The following is a 17,047-nucleotide window of genomic DNA, read 5'->3' on the forward strand; positions in this document are numbered from 1 at the left end:
CCGTTGTTGGGTAGGGACCATCTCTATGTGTTGCCAACTTGTACTTCCCAAGTGCTTAGTACAGTGCTCTGCACACAGTAAGTGCTCACTAAATATGATTGAATGAAAGAATGAATGAACTAAGGATAGTACATTTCTCACTGATCTGAGTGGATTGCTGGTTTTGAGGTACAATGGGTGAGCAAGTGTAATCTGGATTCCATACGTCCCTAGAGCCTCTTTGCATTCCAGCTCCCTTCATGGTCACTGTAGTGACTCAGTTAGAAAAACTATTTTTTTTAAAATGGTATTTGTTAAGGGCTTACTGTGTGCCAAGCATCCCTCTCAGGATAGCAATTGGAGAGTTTCCAGCACTCTACCAGTCTCTGCTATGGGAGGGAGAGTCAAGCAGAGGCATACCCATTCCATTCCGAGCTTGGGCAGTGGTTAGTAAGTTGAAGGTAATCTGCCTCAAGTCAAAATTCAGCTGTGCTGGGCAGCAGGAGCACAGGAGAGAGTCAAGGGTGGAGACAAGTTTTACTGCACAGAAGGTAATAGTTAATCACTTCTGGATTTTTAACCAAGAAAACTCTATGGATACACCACCAGAATGATTGCAGATGGAGAATGAGGCGTTCTGGGAGAGATGTGTCCATGGAGTCTCTATGGGTTGGATATGACTCAACAACAAAAGACAACATGTGTGAAGCACTGTATTAAGCTCTGGGGTAGATATTAGGTAGTCCAGTTGGACACAGCCCATGTCTCACATGGGGCTCACAATATTAATCCTCATTCTACAGATGAAGTAACTGAGACACAGAGAAGTAAATGACTTCCCCATGGTCATACAACAGACAAGTGGCAGAGTAGGAATTAGAACTCAGGTCCTTCTGACTTCTAGACCTGTGCTCTATCCAGTAAGTCATGCTGCTTCTCTATTTCTTCCAGGTTTTCCTTTAATTGTTGATCAATCCCAGCTAGGGTAGATTTCACTGGTGGATATTTTTACCTGACAATGAATGCATTTCTAATGGAGGATGTGGGGATTTGGCATTCCCAAAGGCTCTTAAAGAGGGAGGTTTCCTGAAGGCTGTGTGTCCCAGGATGTTATCTGAGGTTTTGCTTATCAGAACATCCAGGAAGGAAGCTGAGGTCTTTGTGTGCAGTTGATCTGGAGTAATGATGAACTCTGTTACTCTCTGGAGTAGATCCAAATGGAGACGACGCCTCTCTATGTAGAAGCAGCAGCAACTAGCTTTCAGTCTTTCTGGCTCAAGGACTTGAGTATCCAATAATATAATCAATCAATTGTATTCATTGCATGTGCAGGGCATTGTTCTGAACACTTGGAAAAGTACGACACAGTGATATAACAGACACATTCCCTGCCCACATCAAGTATACAGACAAGGGACAACACATTGAGTTCACTTTTGCATTCAATTATATTGATCTAAGTATGAAAATGGACTGGAAAAGTGAAATGACATAGCTCTGCTTTACTTTACTGGTGATCAAAGGAATGTATACAGTGATTAAACTATGCAACTACTCCCCACTTGTATAAATGCACACAGTAGAGATCTCTAGCTCTTCTTTGAATATTATTATAGGCAATTCATCTATAAAACATCATTTTGTTGGTACTGACACCTGTTTTAGTTTACTTGTTCTGGTTTGCTGTCTGTCTCCCCCTTCTAGACTGTGAGCCCATTGTTGGGTAGGGACTCTATATGTTGCTGAATTGTACTTTCCAAGTGCTTAGTACAGTGCTCTGTGCACAGTAAGTGCTCAATAAATACAATTGAATGAATGAAGGAATGAATAAGATAAATCAATCAGTGGTATTTCTTGAGCACTTTGTGTGAAGAGCACTGTACCAAAGACTTGGAAGATTACAATAGAGCAAAGTTGGCAGACACATTTCCTGTTCACTACCAGCTGAAAGTCTAATGGGAGACTTTGAGAGAAAAAGAGAGAGAGAGAGAACACAGACACACTGAAGGTCAAAACAAGGACATTCTATGGTATTAAGCACTTACTAGGTGCCAAGAACTGTTCTGAGTGCTGAGGTAGATACGAGTTTATCAGGTTGGACATAGTCCTGTGGGATTCAGAGACTTATTTGGAGAGAGGAGGATTTAATCCCCATTTAACAGATGAGGTAATTGAGGCACAGAGTAGTTAAGGTGCCCAAAGTCACCCAGAAAACAATTGACCTATCTGGGATAAGAACCCAGGTCCTCTGAATCCCAGGCCTGTGCTCTTTCCACTAGGCCATGGTGCTTCTCAGACAATTTCAATCAATTTCTTACATGATATCACCATCATTGATTCATTCAATCATATTTATTGAGCATATTAATCGTTTTTATTTGCAGAGCACTGTACTATAGTGCTTGGGAAGTACAAGTTTGCAACATATAGAGACGGTCCTTACCCAACAACGGGCTCACAGTCTAGAACCATCTGTTCATCTGTCAGCGAGACTCCAAAGACAAACAAATTTCTGTGATGGGGGTGGTCAGACCCTCAGATCGTTGCTTGATTTATATGTCTTTCCTCACCTCAAAACGCTCCCCAGATTAACTGTGTCTCTCCACATCAATCACAAGCTCCTCACGCTCAGCTACAAGTCTTTCAACTAACTCACCCCGTCTCCATTTTATGTATCTGCTTTCTTCCACTACTCTCCAGCTCTTCTCAAGGTAACTTCCAACAGTACCCCACTCACCCACCTTCATCCTACCACCCTCACTCTTCTCCTACTCTGGAACCCCTCCCCCAATATGACAGACCACAGTGTTCCCCATAGTCAGCACCTTCCTAACCCTAATTCACGAATCTTAATTCCCAAAATTCCACTTTCTCCAACAAACCTTCCAAATTATTTCCCAGCACCTCAAGTCATTTAAATGCAGCAGACATCTCCACATTTATGTCCTTATTCCAACCATCCCTTGCCCTGTGCATAAATATTATTCAAATATATAACTCAATTGATTCCTGTAATCACTCAAATTGAAAATATTTTTATAAATGGTTCACCCATCAGAGTCCTTATGGATAGGTATTGTGTCATTTCCCTTTTTTTACTTTCACTTTTACTTTCCAAGTGCCTAATGCCGTGTCTTGCTCTCAGCAGGTGTTCAATAAATGATATTTTTACTAATAATGATAATTATAACCATGGGATTTGTTAAGTGCAAAGGCCATGGGTTCAAATCCTGGCTCCGCCAATTGTCAGCTGTGTGACTTTGGGCAAGTCACTTAACTTCTCTGGGCCTCAGTTACCTCATCTGTAAAATGGGGATGAAGACTGTGAGCCCCCGTGGGACAACCTGATCACCTTGTAACCCCCCTAATGCTTAGAACAGTGCTTTGCACATAGTAAGCGCTTAATAAATGCTATTATTATTATTATTATGTACCAAGCACTGTTCTAAGTGCTGGGTAGATACAAGGTAATCAGCTTGTCCCACGTGGGGCTCACAGTCGTCATCCCCATTTTACAGATGAGGTAACAGGCACAGAGAAGTTAAGTGACTTACTCAAATTCACACAGCTGTTAAGTGGCAGAGCCAGGATTGGAACCCATGACCTCCGATTTCCAAGCCTGTGCTGCTTCTCCAAAATGTTATGGTATTTAAGCGCTTACTCTGTGACAGACACTGTGTTAAGTGCCGGGGTGGAGACAAGCTAATCTGGTTAGCATCCTACATGGGGCTCCCATTTACGATGCCAGAACTGAGTCATTTGATCATATTTACTGAGAACTTACTGTTTGCAGAGTTCTGCACTAAGTGATTGGGAGAGTACAATATATAACAATATTATATTAGTCCCTAGTGAAGTGAAGTGACTTGTCCAGAGTCACATAGCAGACAAGTGGCAGAGCCGGGTTTAGAACCCATGACCTTCTTACTTTCAGGCCTGGAGTCTATCCATTTCATCATGTTTCTTCTGTACTCATAATATATATTAAGTGGTTACCGATTCTGAGCACTGTAGAAAATCCTGGGAGAGAATACACAGGTGAAAATTAAATACAGTCCCTGCCTTAAGTGAGTACTAGTACTAATAATAACTGTGACATTTGTTAAGCATTTACTATGTGCCAAGCACTGTACCAAGCTCTGGGTAAGATACGAGATAATCTGGTTGAACTCAGTCTCTGTCCCACATGGGACTCACAGTCTTAGTAGGAGGGAGAACAGATATTGAATTCTCACTTTACAGGTGAGGGAATTGAGGCATAGAGAAGTTAAGTGACTAGAGAAGTTAAGTGACTTGTTCAAGGTCACCTTGCAGGCAATGGGCAGAGTCAGGATGAGAACTCAGGTGTCCCTGATGCCTAGGTTCTTTCCACTAGGCTACGCCATTACTACTACTATCAAATCAGTCCATCAATTGTTTTTGAGCACTTACTGTGTACAGTGCACTGTACTAGAGAAGCAGTGTGGCTCAGTGGAAAGAGCACGGGCTTTGGAGTCAGGCATCATGGGTTCTAATCCCAGCTCCTCCAATTGTCAGCTGTGTGACTTTGGGCAAGTCACTTAACGTCTCTGTGCCTCAGTTCCCTCATCTGTCAAATGGGGATTAAGACTGTGAGCCCACCACGGGACAACCTGATCTCCTTGTAATCTCCCCAGCGTTTAGAACAGTGCTCTGCACATAGTAAACACTTAATAAATGCCATCATTATAATTATTATTACTAAGAGCTTGGTAGAGTACACAATAACAGAGTTGGCAGACTTGTTCCCTGCCCACAATGAGCTTACAGTCTATAGAGACTGTACTATTACCACTGCAGCATGGCTCGGTGGAAAGAGCCCAGGCTTTGGAGTCAGGAGTCATGGGTTCGAATCCTGACTCTGCCAGTTGTCAGCTCTGTGACTTTGGGCAAGTCACTTCACTTCTCTGGGCCTCAGTTCCCTCATCTGTAAAATGGGGATTAAGACTGTGAGCCCCACATTGGACAACCTGATCTCCTTGTAACCTCCCCAGCGCTTAGAACAGTGCTTTGCACAAAGTAAGCGCTTAATAAATGTCATTATTATTATTATTATTGTTAATACTATGATTACTTTGGATGCCAAAGTGAAAGAGGTCCAAGGAGACGATGACGGCCCTAATGCTGAGAATTTTTAGTAAACACTAAAGACGTTCTATGGCACCAAATAATAATAATGGCTTTTATTAAGCGCTTACTATGTGCAAAGCACTGTTCTAAGCACTGTGTAACACTACAGCTTACAGCACTGTTGAAGGCTGACGTGGAACCACCTGCATTTCATTGGCCCAGTCGGCTGTCAACACACATTAAGTGGCTGGTTAGAATGAACAGTCAGCAGTGACTGCTTAATCTCTTCCGTGAGTCTTGGCTATCATCCAGACCCTGTCATCGAGTTTTGTAGTTTGGTTACTTTTTCTCTGGCTGCATTAGTTACATTAGTTCCCGCTAAACCTTATCTGCCACTTTTTTGCCCATTAAACTCTGAAGCTTCAAGACGTTTTCTTGCAGTTTAATCCCTTTTGCAGGTCATTTCACCATCTAGGAGGGCTTGTGTGACCCGCAAATGTAGAGATTTCACCACACACTCCCTCCTTCAGATCATGTTAATATACCAAAGAAAACTGGTCCTTTTTTTTCCCCCATTCTCCATCCCCTGTTCCAACCCCTGCGCCACTCCCTTTTCTCTTGCTTCAATCCTGAACACAGTCAACCCAAATCTCTGAAACAGCTTGCTATTCCATTTCAGAATCCTGGATTCTATTCCTGATTAATCTACCATCCATCCCATCATTCCCTCTGGCCTGGAATTCCTTCTCCACATATCAAAAAGACTACCACTCCCCACATCTTCAGAGCCCTCCAAAAATCACATATCCTTCAAGTAGTCTTTCCTGACTAACCACTTATTGCTCCACCCTATTTGCCCTCCCCTCTGTTGCCTACGCACTTGGATAATAATAATAATGATACTATTTAAGTGCTTACTAAGTGCCAAACACTGTACTAAATGCTGGGGCAGATACAAGTTTATCCAGTTGCCCCACGTGGGGCTCACAGTCTCAATCCCCATTTTACAGATGAGGTAACAGGCACAGGGAAGTTAAGCGACTTGCCCAAAGTCACACAGCTGACAAGTGGCAGAGTCAGAATTAGAACCCATGACCTCTGACTCCCAAGCTCATGCTCTTTCCACTAAGTCCACTAAGCTTCTGTGATCTGAACCCCTTAAGCACTTTGACACTCACCCTGCCTGCAGAGCATTTATGTATATATCTTTATACCCTCCTGCTTCTTCCCTCAGGGAATGTGACTGTTTATTGTTGCATTGCACTCTCCCAAGTGCTTAGTACAGTGCTCCACACACAGTGAATGCTCAATAAATATGATTGACTGACAATCCTATTGGTAATTTACTTTAATGTCTGCCTCCCTAACTAGACTGCAATCTCTTTGATGCAGGGATCATGTTTATGATTCTATTCCAAGCACTCAGTATAGCATCTTCTATACAGAAATCACTCAAATAAATACCACTGATTGATTTCAAGCTACTGCACCCTTAATTCAATTCAATTGTATTTTTCATTCTATCATATTTAACAAGCACTTACTGTATGCGGAGCACTGTACTAAGAGCTTGGAAGAGTACAATATAACAACAAACAGACACATTCCCTGCCCACCATGAGCTTACAGTCTAGGGGACTCACCTCTTCATTCATTTGCATTTTCATGATATTCATGCAAGCAGAGATTTAGGCATAAGTTTTATGAAGTCTAGTTATACTTTGTATGGGTTTATCTAGTTTGTCGTTCATTAGAACCTACTGCAACCCACTCCGCGCTCTTCACTCCTCTGCCGCTAATCTTCTCACTGTGCCTCCATCTCGCCTGTCTCACCGCCAGCCCCTGGCCCACATCGTACTTCTGGCCTGGAATGCCCTCCATCCTCATTTCTGCCAAACAATTACTCTCCCCTACTTCAGAGCCTTACTGAAGGCACGTCTCCAAGAAGCCTTCCCAGATTAAGCCCCACTTTTCCTCATCTCCCACTCCTTTCTGTTTTGCCTGCCTTGCTCCTTTTGCTCTTCCCCCATCCCTTCCCCACAGCACTTATGTATATCTGTAATTTTATTTATATTTATGTCTGTTTATTTGTATTGATGTTCGGTCCCCCCACCCCGCCAGACTGTGAGCTTGTTGTGGGCAGAGATTGTCACTCTTTATTGCTGTATTGTACTCTCCCAAGCACTTAGTACAGTGTTCTGCACACAGTAAGCTCTCAATAAATATGATTGAATGAATGAATGAATGATTAGACTGCGGGTAATCAAAAGGGTATGGGTAATCAATACTGTATGTTGGATGAGCATCTACTGGTATATGAGATTAGCTCCTTCTGCTTAGGACCAGGATATTGATAATGCAATCTCAAAGTTTGGTCCCTTTGAGAACACATCTACCATGAAATGGTGCACTCTGGTCTGCCTTAACATAGAATTTTGCTTCACTTATTAATCCCAACATTTTAAGGAATCAGAGAAAGTCTGTTTGGCAATGCATACTCCTTTGTATATAAAGTGCCATGGCGTCAGAAGAAATACTCTGTGGACATTTGTGAGATGGCAGAATGGGGGGGATTATTAGAATTTTCCTTATTATCAACAATGGTATTTTTGAGTGCTTATGTGTAGAGCGCTGTACTAAGTGCTTGGGAGAGTGCAATACAACAGAGTTGGCAGGTATGTTCCCTGCCCACAACAAGCTTACAGTCTAGAGGGTGAAACAGACAATATAATTCCTAATATATCATTTCAAGATATCTACTTAAGCACTCTTGGTTTGAGGGTGGGGTAATATCAAATGCCCAAAGGTCACAGATATAAGTACACAGATGATGCAGAAGGGAGAGGGAGTCAGGGAAAAGAGGGCTTAATTGGCTAATCCTTAGTGTTGGGTTTTGCAAGAATGGGACTCTCTAGGCCACAGGAGAAGCATCATGGCCTAATGGATAGAGCACAGGCCAAGGAATCAGAGGGACCTGGGTTCTAATCCCGGTTCCACCAGATGTCTGCTGTGTGACCTTGGGCAAGTTTTCTTCTCTCCTACACCCCAGCCCACACCCTCTGCTCCTCTGCCGCTAACCTCCTCACCATACCTCGTTCTCACCCATCCCGCTGTCGACCTGGGCCCACGTCCTCCCCCTGGCCTGGAATGCCCTTCCTCCGCATATCCGCCAAGCTAGCTCTCTTCCTCCCTTCAAAGCCCTACTGAGAGCTCACCTCCTCCAGGAGGCCTTCCCAGGCTGAGCCCCGTTTTTCCTCTCCTCCTCCCCAACCCCCCGCCCTACCTCCTTCCCCTCCCCACAGCACCTGTATGTTTGTACAGATTTATTACTCTATTTATTTTACTTGTACATATTTGCAATTCTATTTATTTTGTTAATGATGTGCATCTAGCTTTATTTCTATTTATTCTGATGACTTGACACCTGTCCACATGTTTTGTTTTGTTGTCTGTTTCCCCCTTCTAGACTGTGAGCCCATTGTTGGGTAGGGACCGGCTCTATATTGGTAACTTGTACTTCCCAAGCGCTTAGTACAGTGCCCTGCACACAGTAAGCACCCAATAAATATGATTGAATGAATGAAAGTCACTTAGCTGTTCTGTGCCTCAGTTACCTCATCTGTAAAATGGGATGAGTGTGAGCCATATGTGGTACAAGGACTGTTTCCAACATGATTAACTTCTATCTAACCCATTGTTTAGATCAGTGCTTGGCACATAGTAAGAGTTTACCAAGTACCATAATTATTATTATGGGAGAACTGATTTTAAACCTGAAGAGTCTAATATAGACTTATATGGTCCCTCAAGAGACATTCTTAACATTTCACCCGTGATCACTCTTCTGACACAGAGGCTGGTCTTACCACATCTTATGTTGTCAGCCCATAGCGATGTCATGGACACATCTCTGGGTTCAAATCCCTGCTCTACCAATTGTCAGCTGTGTGACTTTGGGCAAGTCACTTAGCTTCTCCGCACCTCAGTTACCTCATCTGTAAAATGGGGATTAAGACTGTGAGCCCCATGTGGGACAACCTGATCACCTTGTATCCTTCCCAGTGCTTAGAACAATGCTTTGCACATAGTAAGCGCTTAACAAATGCCATTATTATTATTATTATTATCTCTCCCAGAGCACCCCACCTCCATCTGCAGTCATTCTGGTAGTGGATCCACAGAGTTTTCTTGGTAAAAATACAGAAGCAGTTTACCATTGCCTCCTTCGGCACAGTAAAACTGAGTCTCTGCCTTTGACTCTCTCCCATGCCACTGCTGCCCAGCATGGGTGAGTTTTGACTTGTAGCTGATTGCCTTCCACTCGCTAGCCACTGGCCAAGCTACGAACAGAATGGGTATGCCTCTGCCTGACTCTCCTTCCCACAGTCGAGACTGCTAGAGTACTAGAAACTCTCCAGGTGCCATCCTGAAAGGGGGAGACTTGTCTACTACATAGTGATTCCTCAACAGAAGACATGCCTCGTTAGATAGTCTCAACCTTTGATGTCCTGAGCCCTTCAGAATTTACAGTGCAGAGATTACAGAACACTTAATTGGACAAACAGGATGAAGCATAGATGTCATTAATCTTTTTGAGCAGCAACTATGCTGGTGATTATATTTATAATGCCGCAATGAAGCTGTAGCGTGAAAAATTGTAAGCGCCTATATCGGAGAAATTATGAAAGGGATTTCCAATACATACATAAGTACAATCGTCAAGACAGCTAATATTTTTGTAACAGTTTTCACTCTAAGTCTGCCAAAGCTCAACCCTCAAACAATCAATATGATTTATTGAGTGCCTGCAGTGGGCAGAGCACTCTACTAAGAACTTGGGAAAACACGAATAAAGAAAGAGACAAGTCCCTTGCCCTTAAGGGGAGACAGGCAGGAGACCAGAGGCAAAATAAATGATCAGATTTCAGATTGGTTATTGTATTAAATGTCCTTTGTTGCCAGAATATCTAGTATGAGTTATGGCTGGTTCCTCTGGCTACTTAGACCCATCATCTTCATCATCAATGGTATTTACTGAGCACTTACTATATAATAATAATGATGGTTTTTGTTAAGCACTTACTATGTGCCAAGCACTGTTCTAAGTGCTGGGGTAGATAAAAGGTTAACTGGTTGTCCCATGTGGGACTCACAGTCTTAATCCTAACTGTACAGATGAGGGAACTGAGGCCCAGAGAAGTTAAGTGACTTGCCCAAAGTCACACAGCTGACAAGTAGTGGAGCTGGGATTCAAACCCATGACCTCTGACTCCCAAGCCCGAGCTCTTTCCACTAAGCCATGCTGCTTCCCATATACACAGCATTGTGTTAAGCATTTGGGGGAGTACAACACAACAGAATTGGTATATACATTCCCTACCCACAAGCTCACAGTCTAGGATTTTATAGCCAGGGTAGTGATACTTTGATCTCAAAACCCTCAAGGTAGATCAAGTGACTTTGATTCAGCTCCTATGACCATTTCTTTCATTTCACACCCTACCAAAATCCTAAATGCAAATAAATGATATGGAACAATGATTAATGATGGCAATTATTCACAAGGGTGCTCAATAAACACTATGGATCGATTAAAAATTATGTTTCCATTGTTATACTACTGGACAAAGGAAGATTCTACCAAGATCTTAAAAGGCAACAGAAACAAAAATGAGCAGGGACAGATACATAGCAAAATCAGACACAATCTCTACCCCACATGGGGTTCATTTTTTTAGTGCAGTGCTCTGCACACAGTAAGCACTCAGTAAATACAATTGAATGAATATAACAAAAGGAAGAACAGTTTATAGATGAGGAAATTTAGGCACAGAGAAGAAAAGTGATTTGCCCAAGATTGCACAGCAGGCAACACGTAATAATAATGGAAATTTTTAAGTGCTTACTATGTGCAAAGCACTGTTCTTAGTGCTGGGGAGGATAAAAGGTGATCAGGTTGTCCCACGTGGGGCTCACAATCTTAATCCCCAAGACATGGAGCACTTAGTACAGTGCTCTGCACAAAGTAAGAACTCAGTAAATACCACTGACTAGTTGATTGATTGATAATAATAATAATGATGGCATTTATTAAGCACTTACTATGTGCAAAGCACTGTTCTAAATGCTGGAGGGATACAAGGTGATCAGGTTGTCCCACGGGGGGCTCACAGTCAACCCCCATGAAGCAGCATGGCTCAGTGGAAAGAGCCCGGGCTTTGGAGTCAGAGGTCATGGGTTCAAATCCCAGCTCTGCCACGTCTGCTATGAGACCTTGGGCAAGTCACTTAACTTCTCTGTGCCTCAGTTACCTCATCTGTAAAATGGGGATTGACTGTGAGCCCCCCCGTGGGACAATCTGATCACCTTGTAACCTCCCCAGCGCTTAGAACAGTGCTTTGCACATAGTAAGTGCTTAATAAATGCCATTATTATTATTATTATGGAGCCGGGATTAGAACTCTCAGGTCTGTGTTCTTTCCACTGGACATGGTGTACCACTTTTCTCTCCAACACCCTAATTTGATAAAACTTCATTTAACAAAACTGACAAAAAAAACCATAGAAATGACATCAACTAGCTAATAAAAAGCCTTGAAGGGGAGTCCATGAGAAAATGGTCATTTTCAGACCACCTGTTGGAAAACTCTTGGAGAAACAGCAATTGCCTAATGGTTAGAGTACAGGTCTGGGTGTCAGAAGGACTTGGGTTCTAATCCTGACTCCATGACCTGGGGCAAATCACTTCTCTGTGCCTCAGTTTCTTCATCTATGAAGTGGGGGTTAAGACTGTGAGCCCCCTCTGGGACATGGATTGTATCCAACCTGATTACCCTATATCTTCCCCCGCACTTAGAACAGTGCTGGCACAGAGTGAGAGCTTAACAGATACCATTAAAAAAAAAAAACCTCAGGTAATTATTTTAACTTGAGGACTGCTTACATTCAGAGTGAGGAAATCCAACAGAGGGAGCTGGTTCCCCAGGCTATTTTCTCTGAGATCTCCTGGGATCCGTTTCACAAAGCAGAGGTCAACCACTCAGCTTCCGTGCAAAGGAAGCAAGAAATATATCCTTGGGTACCTGACCCCGGGCCAGATAGCATGGTTCACAATTGAGCAACTGGTTGGTTAATTGCTCAGGAATGTGATTAACACCTGGTTCCCCTCAGCCCAATTATGGGGATAATTGGGCTCAGATAACCTAGCTCTTGGGTTGAACTTCTGGCATGCCCAAGCAGAGATGGCTGGATTCTATTGTGTTTTAAGCTTCGGGAAAACTCAGCACAATTTGGGGTTAAGAAACTCAAATAATTGCACTTTACTTAAGCCACTAAAGTGTTACCTCCTCAGAAAACCCTCAAGTCCCAAAATGAACTGGGCTCTTTTAATGTTCATTTTCATTGGAGAGGCAGCATGATTCAGTGGAAAGAGCCTGGGCTTTGGAGTCAGAGGTCATGCGTTCAAATCCTGGCTCTGCCACTTGTCAGCTGTGTGACTTTGGGCAAGTCATTTTACTTCTCTGTGCCTCAGTTCCCTCATCTGTAAAATGGGGATTAAGACTCTGAGCCCCCTGTGAGACAAAGTGAGAAGCAGCAAAGCTCAGTGGAAAGAGTACAGGCTTTGGAGTCAGAGTTCATGGGTTCAAATCCCAGTTCTGCCAACTGCCAGTTGTGTGACTCTGGGCAAGTCACTTAACTTCTCTGTGCCTCAGTTACCTCATCTGTAAAATGGGGATTAAGACTGTGAGTCCCCCGTGGGACAACCTGATCACCTTGTAACCTCCCCAGAGCTTAGAACAGTGCTTGGCACATAGTAAGTGCTTAATAAATGCCATTATTATTATTATTATTATTAACCTCCCCAGCACTTAGAACAGTGCTTTGCACACAGTAAGCACTTACTAAATGCCATTATTATTATTAATAAAATATTCAGATAACCTGGGACTCATTCTCCCCTCTCTGTCCACTGACCTTTTGTTCATGCTTTCTCTCCTGCCTGGAATTTCCTCTTCAAAGCCTTTCTGAAATCACATCTTCTCCAGGAGACCTCCCTTGACTAATCTTTAATCTCACTCTCACAACTACCACTTTAATCAGTCAATCATATTTACAGGGTGTTTACTGTGTGAAGAACACTATACTAAGCACTTGGAAGAGTACAGCATAAGAGATTTGATAAACACATCCTCTTCTCACAAGTAGCTTCCAATCTAGAGACCTCCTGGCCACCTAAGAATTTCAGTACTCACAATGGCTACAACATTTATGTTCATATCTCATATAGTTTAATATTCTCATTCAGGGAGCACAAATCCTGCTGCTGAGAGCAGGGCAGAGGCTGGGATGAGGGGCAGTGGAAACCGGAGTGAAGGCTCCCTCAGAGAGGAAGAGAGCTTGGGGACGATCAGGAAGCAACAGCACACAAGGGTGGTTTGGATGATAGGGTGTGAGAGAAATGAATCAAAGTCATCAGCTCCAAGCTCCCTGCCACAGGCCCCCTGGAGCTGGCTAGTTGGGAGGGTAAGGGGGAGAGAAACCCTCCCCTCTCATTTTTGGTCATGAATGTCTCCCCAGAGTGAGTGAGGCATCTCATGAGGCTCCCAGTGACTCAGTCTGGGGAAGAGAGGGGCTCTTCCTCCCCTGATAAGTTCTCCTCATCTCCCACTTCTATCTCCCACATCTACCTCCAGGCTGCTCAAACGGGTCTTGTGGGAAGAAGGATTGTGGTTAGACCTAAAGAAGATCCTTGTAGCCCATGGAGATTTTGGGGGGGGGCACTAAAAATGGAGCCAGAAGAGATCATCATCATCATCAATCATATTTATTGAGCACTTACTGTGTGCAGAGCACTGTACTAAGCTCTTGGGAAGTACAAATTGGCAACATATAGAGACAGTCCCTACCCAACAGTGGGCTCACAGTCTAAAAGTCTAAAAGAGATGGAGAATGCCCTCACCCTTCTCCAGAAGATCTTCACTTAGAACAGTGCTTTGCACATAGTAAGCGCTTAATACATGCCATCATTATTATTATTATTGTTATTAATAAGAGGTTGATCTGTTCTAAGAGTAGACCTGCTGTGTACCAAGCACTGTTCTAAGTGCAGGGATAGATACACACGGTAATCAGGTTGGAAACAGACCCTGTCCTACATGGGGCTCACAGTCTTAATCCTCATTTTACAGATGAGGTAAACAAGGCTCAGAGAAGTTAAATGGCTTGCCCAAGGTCACACAGCAGACATTGGCAGAGACAGACTTAGAGCTCACATCATCTGACCCCCAGGCCCATGTTCTTTCCACTAGGTGAGGCTACTTCTGTAGCTTCTACTATTTCCCCTATCACTAATCTATTTTATAGTCAGCTATTCATTCATTCAATCGTGTTTATTGAGTGCTTACTGTGTGCGGAGCACTGTACTAAGCACTTGGGAGAGTACAGTACAACAATAAACAGTTACATTCCCTACCCTCAAAGAGCTTACAGTCTAGAGATGGGTAGATATTCATGCATTCATTCAATCGTATTTATTGAGCACTTACTGTGTGCAGAGCACTGTACTAAGTGCTTGGGAAGTACAAGTTGGCAACATATAGAGACGGTCCCTCCCCAACAGTGGGACTACCCACATGGGACAACCTGATCACCTTGTAACCACCCCAGTGATTAGAACAGTGCTTTACATATAGTAAGCACTTAAGAAATGTCATTATTATCATTATTTATTATTATTATTATCATCATCATTACAAATAAGTCTGTCTCCCTCTGTAGACTATAAACTCCTTCTGGGCAGGGAGTATGTCTACCACCTCTGTTAATAATGATGGTATTTGTTAAGTGCTTATTATGTGCCAAACACTGTTCTAAGCACTGAGAGGGATACAAAATAATCAGTTTGTCCCACAGTCTTAATCCCCATTTTGCAGATGAGGTAACTGAGGCCCAGAGAAGTTAAGTGACTTGCCCAAAGTCACACAGCTGACAAGTGCTGGAGCTGGTATTAGAACCCATGACTTCAGATTCCTAAACTCATGCTCTTTCCACTAAGCCACGCTGCTTCTCAAGGTGTTGTAATGTACTTTCCCAAGTACTTAGTACAGTGCTCTGCACACATTAAATGCTCAGTAAATAGCATTGATTGATCAATACCATTGATTTTTTTCCCCTTATCTGTAATTTATTTGGATGTTTGTCACCCTATCTATATTGAAACATCCTTGAGGGCAGGAATCATGTCTACTGTTCTATCATATGCTCCAAAACTTTTATTACTGTGCTCTGCACACCAGTAGGTGCTCAATAAATGCTGTTGATTGATTCATTCATATGTTTTACTTTCTTATCAAATCGAGATCACCATCTGTAAAAAATTTTTAAATTGAAAATTTAAAAAGTTATTGAACCAAGGAGCTGCTGAGATATAGCATCTTCTCCATTAAGACCACGGGCCTGGGAATCAACGGATGCGGGTTCTAATTCTGGCTCCACCTAGTGTGTGTTTTGTGTCCTTGGGTAAGTCACTTCACTTCTCTGTGCCTCAGTTCCCTCATCTGTAAAATAGGGATTCAACATCTGTTCTCCCTCCTACTTGGACCGTGAGCTAACGTGTGACCTGATTATCTTGTGTCTATCCCAGGACTTAGTATAATCCTCCTCAATCACTTGTGCTGTGCCTAGGAAGGAGAGAGGATGTGTGTAGCTAAACTTCAAAGGAACAAAGAGTGTGAGCTGGTATGTAGAGGGAGAAGAAAGAGTAGGTATGTAAAAGTGAGAGAGCTGATGGAGTGCTTTAAAAAGAGTGGTCAGGAGTTACTGCTTGATATGGAGAGGAATGGACAAGCACTGGAGGTTTCTGAGGAGCGGAGAGATGAATACAGCACATCACTTTAATAATAATAATAATGGTATTTGTTAAGCGCTTACTATGTGCCAAGCACTGTTCTAACTGCTGGGATAGATACAAGAGAAGCAGTGAGACTTAGTAGAAAGAGCCCGGCCTTAGGAGTCAGAAGTCGTGGGTTCTAATCCCACCTCCGCCACTTGTCATCTGTGTGACTTTGGGCAAGTCACTTAACTTCTCGGTGCCTCAGTTACCTCACTTGTAAAATCGGGGTTGAGACTGTGAGCCCCACGTGGGACAACCTGATTACCCTGTCATCTACCCCAGTGCTTAGAACAGTGCTTGGCACATAGTGAGTGCTTAACAAATACCAACATCATTATTATTATTATTATTATTATAAGGTTGTCCTACTTGAGGCACACAGTCTTAATCCGCATTTTCCAGATGAGGGAACTGAGGCACAGAGAAGTTAAGTAACTTGTCCAAGGCCACACAGCAAAGTGGGGAAGCTGGGATTAGAACCCATGAGCTGGGCAGCAGAAAGAAATGTATAAAATCTGCTTGTCTCCCCATTAGATTGTAAGCTCCTCCAGGGCAGGGACCGTGTCTCCTCTTTTATTGTACTTTTTCAGGTGTCCAGTACAATGTTCTGCACCCAGTAGGCTCCAAAACAAAGTTCTGTAAACAGTGTGCAGTAAATTCAGTGCTCTTTTTTATGGTATTTTTTAAAACCTAATTACATGCCAAGCACTGTACTGTCAGGGTAGATACAAGCTAATCAGGTTGGACACAGCCGATGTCCCACATGGAGCTCACAGTCTTAAGCCTTTATCCCCACTTTACAGATGAGGTTACTGAGGCACAGACAAATGAAGTGACTTTTCCAAGGTAATGCAGCAGAAGACCTGCCTTCTTTCCATAAGACTATGCTGCTCTTCATCCTGAAAGCACTCTTCCCCGACTGATACAGTGCTCTGTATTCAGTAGGCAAATAATATAATACTTGGAAAAAATAGGCAGGCCTATGGAATCAGTAGAAAACCCTTGCAGGGCTATAAACACCATGTGTATTTATCTATTGTATTCCCCAAGTGCTTAGTTCAGTGCTCTGCACATAGCCATCAATAAATA

The 17,047-nt window shown here is 43.0% G+C and overlaps 1 non-coding gene across 1 annotated transcript; it reads left to right on the plus strand.

Annotated features, from left to right (window-relative positions):
* Nucleotides 1–318: 318 nt before the first annotated feature.
* LOC119926458 lies at nucleotides 319–456 on the plus strand. Its single transcript, XR_005450331.1, has one exon. It is a non-coding gene; the product is annotated as a small nucleolar RNA SNORA7 (small nucleolar RNA).
* The last annotated feature ends 16,591 nt before the right edge of the window (nucleotides 457–17,047 follow it).

Source organism: Tachyglossus aculeatus, chromosome 3 (assembly GCF_015852505.1).
Source record: "Tachyglossus aculeatus isolate mTacAcu1 chromosome 3, mTacAcu1.pri, whole genome shotgun sequence".
Classification (NCBI taxonomy): Eukaryota; Metazoa; Chordata; class Mammalia; order Monotremata; family Tachyglossidae; genus Tachyglossus; species Tachyglossus aculeatus.